The sequence below is a fragment of the Bos indicus x Bos taurus genome, chromosome 12 (genome assembly GCF_003369695.1).
Source record: "Bos indicus x Bos taurus breed Angus x Brahman F1 hybrid chromosome 12, Bos_hybrid_MaternalHap_v2.0, whole genome shotgun sequence".
Classification (NCBI taxonomy): Eukaryota; Metazoa; Chordata; class Mammalia; order Artiodactyla; family Bovidae; genus Bos; species Bos indicus x Bos taurus.
In genome coordinates this window covers 9,834,818-9,846,295 of record NC_040087.1, presented here as the reverse complement: position 1 = coordinate 9,846,295, position 11,478 = coordinate 9,834,818, and the positions used below count along the sequence as shown (strand labels likewise).

Below are 11,478 nucleotides of genomic sequence, written 5' to 3'. Positions count from 1 at the left end.
ACTCTTTGAGACTCTCTGGACTGTAGCCCACCAGGCTCTTCTGCTCATGGGGATTCTCCAGGCAAGAATACTGGAGTGGCTTGCCATTCCCTTCTCTAAGAGATCTTCCCAACCCAGGGACTGAACTACATCTCCCACATTGCAGGTGGATTCTTTACTGCCTGAGCCACCAGGGGAGTCCAAGAATACTGGAATGGGTAGCCTATCCCTTTTTCAGGGGATCTTACCAACCCAGGAATCAAACTGGGGTCCTCTGCATTGCATGTGGATTTTTTACCAGCTGAGCTACCAGGGAAGCCCTTCATCATGTCCTACTATGTATTTATATTTGTAATATAAGTATATATAATTATAGCATAGTTTATATTATAATATATAATTATATGATATAGATTATATATATGATATCAACATGAAGCCAAATCTATTCTAACAAATGCAACTAAAACTAATTTATAACAGAAAAAATTTCAATTCCATCTGATGGTTACCAGTTAACCAACTAGTTTTTTTTTTTTTTTTTAATTTTCATACCAAAGGTCGTTACTCATAGTTACAAAAAATTTCTTAGAAAAGTCCAACCTTCTTTAAACATCCAGATATCTTGCATATATTTTTCTTGAGTGAGTACATGTCACAAAATTAGTGTTTAATCAGACAACAGACAACAGGTTATTTCCACTCTCTAATACTAAAACATAAAGGAGTACTCACATCATTGCAAAGTTGAAGTACATGATGCTTTAGGTATTTTAAAATAAATTGTGTCATGGACAGTAGAAATTTTTAAGACCCTTCAGTTACAAGCACTGCTTTTAATGGTGTTTTAGTGAGTGTTCTTGTATTTTATTTCATATTCAAGTCTTTCATTCTAAATTCAGTCCTGTGATTACTACTTGTCTCTGTTGAATTTCAATGCTAGCCTTTCCAATTGTTTCTTAAACACTCAATTCTTTACTTGTGTTCAGTAGATTTCTCATACTGTATATAATTCCAATCAACACTCCTCAGGGCCCTTTGCATTCTTAAAAAAAATCTTCTTTCCCAAAGTCAGAAATGCTTGCATTGTTTCCCTTCATAAACAGCATATTCTCTTGAGCATTTCAAATCAAATAATAAGTTGATAACTAGATTTGAGATGTTTCCCAGCTTCAACCTGATTTATCATAGTTGGCTGAATTTTTAGGAAAGTTTCCAGGAAAAAAATTAAAAATAAATTAAAAAGATAGAAAGCAAAACCCAAAGAACTTCTCTCCATAAAGACTAGCCAAAGAAACTCTTAGAAACAAACAAACAAACAAAAAAAACAGTGTGACTGGAGGACAGAATTTTAACTCTTTTCTATAATTGAAAGTGAAAGTCACTCAGTCGTGTCCAACTCTTTGTGACCCCTTGGGTTATACAGTCTATGGAATTCTCCAGGCCAGAATATTGGAGTGGGTAGCCGTTCCCTTCTCCAGGGGATCTTCCCAACCCAGGGATTGAACCCAGGTCTCCCACATATCAGGAGGATTCTTTACCAGTTGAGTCACAAGAGAAGCCCAAGAATACTGGAGCAGATAGGCTATCCCTTCTCCAGCAGATCTTCCCAACCCAGGAATCGAACCTGGGTCTCCTGCATTGCAGGCAGATTCTTTACCAGCTGAGCTACCTGGGAAGTGTTCCTATAATTAAATTGCCATTATCCCAATCAATGTTAATGTAATTAAAATCTTTCAAGGTTGATATTTGAGCTTTTCCATGTTTTTTCACTCTTGAGTCTTAAGAAAAGTTATTCTCTTCAGTTTCTTTCCAGATTGTTTTCATGTAAAAAGTGGCATTTTAAAGAATCCCAAAGAAAGGCAAAAATTGGGTGAGTCCCAACTTTTGAATGAGTAAAAGAGACAAAGAGTGAGAGTAAGGGAAGACTGACAAACAGAGAGATTGAGAGAGAGAGAGATTTTTGATAATAATACAATTAATACATGTGTTCCCCATCCTGAATACATGTATACCTGTGGCAGATTCATTTTGATATTTGGCAAAACTAATACAATTATGTAAAGTTTAAAAAAAATAATAATATAATTAATATGTTAGTTTTGACCACTAATTACATTCCCTGATACTTGCTTGATTAACTACATATTTTCTTTCTGAGTAAACATAAAAAAGAAGACAGATTGAGTCTATATTTAAAGCTTTTCATGTATCACATTTATAACATGCTCAATGATTTATAAATGCCCAAAGATGTGTTCAGGGCTAGCGAAGTGAAATTAACATAAAATAAATCTAATTCCTGCCTTCAAGACACTTAGGTTCTGAACTGAAGTCAAGGTAAAATATCAGTGGTGGTGGTGATTTAGTTACTAAGTCGTGTCCGACTCTTTCGATCCCATAGACTGTAGCCTACCAGGCTCCTCTGCCCATGGGATGATCCAGGCAAGAATACTGGAGTGGGTATCTCCTTCTCCAGGGGATCTTCCAGACCCAGGAATTGAACCTGGGTCTCCTGCATTGCAGGCAAATTCTTTACCAACTGAACTATGAGGGAAACCCCTAAAATATAGATAGAAAAAGCAAAGCATTACACCAATTGATTATATTATCTGTAGGATGTCAACACATCAGTATAAGTGTTCATTTTTATCCTTGTTGTTTAAAAAGACTTAGTTTATTCAAACCTCTATGTTGGCTTCACATGTCACATAGACTTTCTTGGTTTATAATTAGAGGACACAAGCTTATGGCCAGATAATATGCTTTGTGAGATTTATAGAACAATATTTAAAAGTTTAATTGTTTGTCAAATATATGTACTATTGATTTCATGTATAAAACCAATGATAACCTACCGTATAGCAAGAGGAACTCTACTCAATGCTAAAACAAAGTGACCTAAATGGGATGGAAACCCATAAAGGAGGGGATACATACATATACATAGGGGGCTTCCCTGGTGGCTCAGTGGCAAAGAATCTGCCTGTGATGCAGGAGACCTGGGTTCAACCCCTGGGTCTGGATGATCCCCTGGAGGAGGGCATGGCAGTCTACTCCAATATTCTTGCCTGGAGAATCTCATGGACAGAGGAGCCTGGTGGGTTACAGCTCATAGGGTCACAAGGAGTCAGGCACAACTGAATCGACTGAGCATGCATGCTAATGTATAGGTGATTCACTTTGCTGTACAGTAGAAACTAACACGACATTGTAAAGTAACTGTATTCCAACAAAATTTAAAAAAATATTAATAACAGAATTTAACAATTTTCTGATTTTTGTATTTTCTCAAAGATATCAAAGATCCATGGACAAGAACTCTGCAATTTCACAAAGGAATAGTTAGTTATAGACGAGTAAGGACTACTTCTTTAGACTGGGTTTACCTGTAGCTTCTATCTGGTCTGCTTTAACTCTTTATATTAATTGCCTACAGTCCCATGAATTCACAAACCTATACACTAGAATTACTTGGAGACCCTTTCAGTTCAGTTCAGTCACTCAGTCGTGTCCGACTCTTTGCAACCCCATGAATCACAACACAGCAGGCCTCCTTGTCCATCACCAACACCCAGAGTTTACCAAAACTCATGTCCATTGAGTCGATGATGCCATCCAACCATCTCATCCTCTGTCGTCCCCTTCTCCTCCTGCCCCCAATCCCTCCCAGCATCAGGCTGTTTTCCAATGAGTCAGCTCTTTGCATCAGGTGGCCATAGTATTGGAGTTTAGGCTTCAACATCTGTCCTTCCAATGAACACCCAGGACTGATTTCCTTTAGGATGGACTGGTTGGATCTCCTCGTTGTCCAAGGGACTCTCAAGAGTCTTCTCCATCACCACAGTTCAGAATCATCAATTCTTCGGCACTCACCTTTCTTTATAGTCCAACTTTTGCATCCATACATGGCTTCTGGAAAAACCATAGCCTTGACTAGATGGACCTTTGTTGGCAAAGTAATGTCTCTGTTTTTTAATATGTTGTCTAGGTTGGTCATAACTTTTCTTCCAAGGAGTAAGCGTCTTTTAATTTCATGGCTACAGTCACCATCTGCAGTGATTTTGGAGCCCCAAAAAATAAAGTCAGCCACTGTTTCCACTGTTTCCCCATCTATTTGCCTTAGGAAGTATCACTACAAACAAAGCTAGTGGAGGTGATGGAATTCCAGTTGAGCTATTTCAAATCCTAAAAGATGATGCTGTGAAAGTGTTGCACTCAATATGTCAGCAAATTTGGAAAATTCAGCAGTGGCCACAGGACTGGAAAAGGCCGGTTTTCATTCCCATCTCAAAGAAAGTCAATGCCAAAGAATGCTCAAACTACCACACAATTGCACTCATCTCACACGCTAGTAAAGTAATGCTCACAATTCTCCAAGCCAGGCTTCAGCAATATGTGAACCACGAACTTGCAGATGTTCAAGCTAGTTTTAGAAAAGGCAGAGGAACCAGAGATCAAATTGCCAACGTTCACTGAATCATCAAAAAAGCAAGAAAGTTTCAGAAAAAAAAATCTATTTTTGCTTTATTGACTATGCCAAAGCCTTTGACTGTGTGGATCACAATAACCTGTGGAAAATTCTGAACGAGATGGAAATACCAGATCACCTGAACTGCCTCTTGAGAAACCTGTATGCAGGTCAGGAAGCAACAGTTAGAACTGGACATGGAACAACAGACTGGTTCCAAATAAGAAAAGGAGTATGTCAAGGCTGTATATTGTCACCCTGCTTATTTAACTTATATGCAGAGTACATCATGAGAAATGCTGGGCTGGAAGAAGCACAGGCTGGAATCAAGATTGCCAGGAGAAATATCAATAACCTCAGATATGTAGATGACATCACCCTTATGGCAGAAAGTGAAGAATTAATGAGCCTCTTGATGAAAATGAAAGAGGAGAGTTAAAAAGTTGGCTTAGAGCTCAACATTCAGAAAACTAAGATCGTGGCATCTGGTCCCATCACTTCATGGCAAATAGATGGGGAAACTGTGGAAACAGTGGCTGACTTTATTTTTGGGGGCTCCAAAATCACTGCAGAACTTTTAAAAGTATGGAAATCCAGATATCCCTAATACTGGGTCCAAAGTAGGTTGGAATTTATGGGTTCCTTAGAGTATGGTGATCAGTATGAATGTATATTTAGTGTTAGTTTCTCAGTCGTGTCTGACTCTTTGTGACCCCATGATCTGTAGCCTGCCAGGCTCCTCTGTCCATGGAATTCTCTAGGCAAGAATTCTGGAGTGGGTAGCCATTCCCTTCTCCAGGGGGTCTTTCCAACCCAGGGATTGAACCCAGGTCTTCTATACTGCAGGTGGATTCTTTACAACCTGAGCCACTAGGAAGTCCAAATGTATATTTAAATAAACCCCAGATAAGAAACCAGTGGTTCTGTGTAACCACAGTAGAGAATCACTGTAACACTTGAGGTTTTACCCACTGCTTTATCTTTCCAATGGTATAACCATTAAACAAGAGTGTTTCTTTCTACTTCTGTTCTCTTCTGGGGTTTAGTTTTGAAGGACTAACATAGACCACATTGCTTAGTATTTGTTGAGAGTGAAAAACCATGGGATCTGGGCACAGTTTGAAGTCTAGAGCCTCTTTCTATTTTGGGAAATGATCCTGCTTAACTAACTCATAGCTAATTGGTATAAAGTGGTGAATGAAAAAGTTGGCTTAAAGCTCAACATTCAGAAAACGAAGATCATGGCATCCGGTCTCATCACTTCATGGGAAATAGATGGGGAAACAGTGGAAACAGTAACAGACTTTATTTTTCTGGGCTCCAAAATCACTGCAGATGGTGACTGCAGCCATGAGATTAAAAGACACTTACTCCTTGGAAGGAAAGTTATGACCAACCTAGATAGCATATTCAAAAGCAGAGACATTACTTTGCCAACAAACGTCCGTCTAGTCAAGGCTGTGGTTTTTCCTGTGGTCATGTATGGATGTGAGAGTTGGACTGTGAAGAAGGCTGAGCGCTGAAGAATTGATGCTTTTGAACTGTGGTGTTGGAGAAGACTCTTGAGAGTCCCTTGGACTGCAAGGAGATCCAACCAGTCCATTCTGAAGGAGATCAGCCCTGGGATTTCTTTGGAAGGAATGTTGCTAAAGCTGAAACTCCAGTACTTTGGCCACCTCATGCGAAGAGTTGACTCATTGGAAAAGACTCTGCTGCTGGGAGGGATTGGGGGCAGGAGGAGAAGGGGATGACAGAGGATGAGATGGCTGGATGGCATCACCGACTCGATGGACGTGAGTCTGAGTGAACTCCGGGAGTTGGTGATGGACAGGGAGGCCTGGCGTGCTGGGATTCATGGGGTCGCAAAGAGTCGGACACGACTGAGCGACTGAACTGAACTGAATTGAATTGGTATATTTATTGGTTTATGATACAAAGTTTAAAATGAAAACAGAGCTTGCAAGCAGAAGGGAACAAGTTTGTCTTTGGGTCAGCAAATCCTTTCCCCAAGATGAAAGCTAATGTTGGAAGTCAAGTTATGGTCAAAAAGCTGTTTTGTGAGCCTGGAATTAGAACAAAGAAAGTGAAGTCAATTGCCATACTTGTCGAACTGATGACCCTCTCACTACAACCACAAAACCTGCCTGGCATGTTTGGTTGGATTTGATTTTTCCCGAGCTTCCTCGACTTTGCATTTGCTGATGCTTGTTTGTACTGAATCCCCTCAACAGATGGCCCTTCCCGTCCAACAGGATACAATTTTGTTAGTCTAATTTCAAGTATAAAATCTGCCCTTATATTCTGTCAGCATCTCACGGTAAACCTCTATCATAATACTAAATATTATGAATTAGCTATAATACTAAAATATTATGAATTAACTTTTCATGAATGAGTATGGTTCATGCTCTAGTGAAGTGACAGCTCCCCGAGGGAAAAATATAACATTATACTTGGTGTGTGTGTGTGTGTGTGTGTTAGTTACTCAGTCGTGTCTGGCTCTTTGTGACCCCATGGACTGTAGCCCGCCAATTTCCTCTGTCCATGGAATTTTCCAGGCAAGAATTGACTAGAGTGGGTTGCCATTTCCTCCTCCAGGGGATCTTCCCCGCCCAGGGATGGAACCTGTGTCTCCTGCATTGTAGGCAGTTTCTTTACCACTGTATCACATGGGAAGTTCTTTTATCCTTAATAATTCTCTTCAATTATCACATCTTCAAGTTGCTGTCAAGACAGATTTCACATTTAGGGAAAGAATCAAATAACTCCTTACCTATTTTTAGAAGCTCATATATTATCTAATTTATATATATATACACACACATATCTATATATATAGATATATATATGTATTTATAGATATATACAATCTCATGATATTATTATCCTCTTTTTATAAATAAGAAATTTAGCTAAGAGAAGCTAAATACATTGACCAAGTTTGCAGCTCAGATATCAGCAGAGACTGAATTTAAGAATCCAACTCTGACCTTGAATTCCATGTGTGAGTGTGTCTGCGAGCGGTTGTGAGACACATGAACTGCCTTAGGTTGCCTTCTAATAAATACACTATGTTGCCTCACGTGATCAATAAAAGAGTCAGTTGTTTGATATATGTTGAAAAAGTTACATTCATCACTCAACCATTTTCTTAAAGTCTCTACATATTTTCATTTGCTGTTTATAGAGGTTTCAGAAATGGAGTGGATTTTAGTTGTCTCAAGTATTTAATGCTTGGCAGTCTGAGTACCTCAATAAATATCTCACATGAGAAGTAAAGGGAATTTTAGGAAAATAATCAAATACCTCCTTAGCTACTTACAGGAGCTGGTACATTATCTCATTCATATATACACAATATACAAATCTACATGTATATATAGAAGAAGTATAGTGGAATTTTGACTCTAAGGCTAAACTTACCAGGCGTAAATAGCTAAAGGTCAGTTTAATCCTTCTCTTTTCTCTTTATTCAAAATGCAAACAGTATAAAATCAAATATAATGTAAAGTTATTGTTGCCTGGAAAGGAAGCAGAGAAAGTATTTGCTATTTAAAATGATTCATTATGAACAGATTAGAAAAATAAGAATCATTTTGTTGTTTTACAAACACACACACATATGTAAAACAACTTTCCAGTGGGATGAAAATTTTTCCTTAATAAAGTTGGTGGATGGCTGTAAACACATGTGTGTGTGTGTGTGTGTGTGTGTGTGTGTGTGTGTGTGTGATATGTGTGTCTAACTCTCTGCAATCCCATGGACTGTAGCTCACCAGGCTCCTCTGTCCAGAGACTTCTCCAGGCAAGAATACTGGAGTGGGTTGCCATGCCCTCCTCCAGGGGATCTTCCTAACCCAGGGATCGAACCCAGATCTTACACATTGCAGGTGGATTTTTTACTGTCTGACCCAGCAGGGAAGCCCAAAAGCGTATATAATGCTGAGCAATTTCATATCAGGCAATCAAGAAAGCTCAGGTTGGGAATATCTGGGGCTGGAAACATACCCATTTCACCTGAGACATGGTCCTTTAGCCTTGCAGTACTATTAGTCAAGGTGCTGAAGCAGACCTCTTAACAACTAGAGAGAAGCCTCAGGAAAATATGACTCACTAGTGTAGCTGACACTCCACAGGTGGCTCTTCTTTTACCCTGTTTTTCCTATTTGAAATGTCTAGTGTAGACACACGTGGTCAAATGATGCTGGAAATTGGATTGACGTCTCTAATATACCATTTTATACTGTAGTTCTTGGACCAGGGTGCACCGTCACCCCACCGTCCCCACCCCAAGTCCTCCCTTATTGAATATCAGCAGTCACTTAACATTCTCCTTGGCTAACACAGTCTCCTTGGGCTACCGTGGTGGCTCAGATGGTAAAGAATCTGCCTGCAGTGTGGGAGACTGGGGTTCGATCCTTGGGTCAGGAAGATCCCCTGGAGAAGGGCCTGGCGACCCACTTCATTATTCTCGCCTGGAGCATCCCATGGACAGAGGAGCCTGGTGGGCTACAGTTCATGGGGTCACAAAGAGTTGGAAAACTTTTCTTAGTTCTCATTTGGAGTTTTATTTTTAGAGTTTATTTTCCCTAATTGTGCCTATTACAGCATTTTATCTGCATGTGGCAAAGTGGCATATTTATTACCTATACAGAGTGTCCTCCTCCAAAGTCATCTTTTCCCTTGGTATTCCTTAGGCAGCTAATTAATTGCTAAGCACTGCAGTCTAGTTCTTTAATTTTTATTTTCTGTTCATCTTCTTATTAAACCTATTGAAGAAAATCATTTAAAATATTCCAAATTCTATAAAGAATTGATTAAAAAAAAAACTTAAAAAAAGAAAACTCAAAAAAAAAAGAAAAGAATCGATGAAGGGCTTGCCGCAGTCCATGGGGTCACAGAGTCAGACGTCACTGAGGGACTGAACTGAACTGAACTTGATTGTTGATCCTTACTAGTTTTATGATTTGCCTAATTATGGTAATCCTTAGTCATATAATACAAAATTCTAAACATTTCTCCCCCCCGCTCCAAGGAGTATAAAGTTGATCTTACATGGTATCAGGGAGGGTCCACTAAAGAGACACGTGTACCCCAATGTTCATAAATTAGTATTTTTAATACAATGTATTGGGAATGTCTCATTCAGCTATTATGGTTGAGGAATTTAGAGATATTAAGTTCGGGAAAGAGCTAACATTTATTGAGTGACTACTATGTACAGACTAGCACATTATGCACTTATCTATCTATCTATCTATCTATATAAAACTTTGTTAAACAGACCCAGCTCCATGAGGCAGACATAAGTATTTTTGATCAGTAGACAAGGACAAGAAAGTTGAGACTTGTAAGACAGCTTGCCAGGTTAAGAGCCTGACTTTAATGCCAATGCATCTGCCATCACCTTGTCACTATTTCTGTAAATATTTATATATGTTATTTAAAAAAATTATTTACCAAAAAGGTTATTACGTATATTCTCTAGATATAGATATTTTATTTTTGTCTTCTGGCATATGTTCTCTACATGCAGATATTTTCCCTGCTTTTAAGCATTTTGATCCCATCCTTCAATATTCACTATGCCCCCAAATTACTCTCCTGATGGTCCTGCTATTTTTTAATTACATGAATGAGCATAAGTATATTGAGAATAATATAAATAAAGCTGTTTTGCTCTCTTGCAGGTGGCTTAAATTCTGCTCGGATCACGCTGCCTTCAGATAAGAATTCCTAGTAATGTAAGTCATGTAATGCACGAGAAGGCATATTCTGTTAACTACACTAGAGGCCCTGGTGATTGGATCTCAAGGGGAAGGAATGATAATAACATCACCATAATCACCCCAGCCTGCATCAGCGAGACAGATGCCATTTATTAGGCACCCTCAGTGTGCGTGGTGTGATACAGGCACTTGGTCCACATTATGTCTCTTTAATATAGGTTTGACTTCATGTGTGAGAAACTCATAACAGTGTCTGCGGATATTAATACTTTTTACACAAATGTTTGCTTTCATCATTTTCATTTTCATCATCATCATCATTCTCTCATTTAAAGCCTTCAATAATCATTGGATACAGATATTATTATTCTCATTTTGTGGGTGAGGAAATTGAAGCTATTGAGGCTGAATTACTTGCCTGGTGAATGAAGAGTAGAGAATGAATTTCAACGCAGGTGTATTTAATTTCTAAGACCGTTTTCTTCCTGCTCAGCCTCACTATGTCCCATGGTGGAAATGGCCACAAGAAAAAGATGTTTCCCTGCTTTTGACCTTCACAAGGTGGGAATACCTTCCTGCCTTCCCTTGGGGAGCATGTCACACAAGGGAGAATAATCCAGAATCCATGGCTGATGTTGTCACTGCATAGACTGCAGTTCAGAGATGTCCCCGTGGCTTTGTGGAGGAAGTATCTGGGTTCCTGGGGGACCTTCTGAGTGTCTCAGATATTTTGATTGCTCTGCTTATCCTAGGGAAGATAACCACTAACTCCTGTCTTCCCTGAGGCATCCGATTATCCGCCCAGAACTGGGCTCGGCTTCTATAAACGCTCATCTTGTCCCCTCCTCTGTTCCTTGTCATCACTTCTGAACCTGACACCAGCTGTGTGCCATCTATTGTCTGTCATATTCATTGATCTCCCTAAAAAATCAAACTGTCCCTCTAACTCCCCTGTCTGATCTTCGCTTGCCAGAGCTTACTGATAAAACTGTCCCCCCGAAAAAGAAAACTCTAGTCTATTCATCTTAGCTCTCAGAGCCTCAAATGCTATAGAGTCAATACACAGCTTTCACTACATTTTAAACTTTATGGCCTCATTGAAAATGAAAGCTGTTTTCAGACAACTCTGACCTGACCTCCAAAGGGTGTATGAGAACACAACAAAAGTAAACCTAAGGATTAAAGAAGTTTATAAAGAGAAGCATAAAACCTTTCCACTGGAACTTCCATTTTTCAACAGAAATAGACAGGGTGCACTTTGTGATTCATAAATATTCAAATCCAAACTGATGACTAATT

The 11,478-nt window shown here is 39.1% G+C and overlaps 1 non-coding gene across 1 annotated transcript; it reads right to left on the bottom strand.

Annotated features, from left to right (window-relative positions):
• Window positions 1–1,585: 1,585 nt before the first annotated feature.
• TRNAC-GCA lies at window positions 1,586–1,657 on the bottom strand. Its single transcript has one exon. It is a non-coding gene; the product is annotated as a tRNA-Cys (tRNA).
• Between the last annotated feature and the right edge of the window lie 9,821 nt (window positions 1,658–11,478).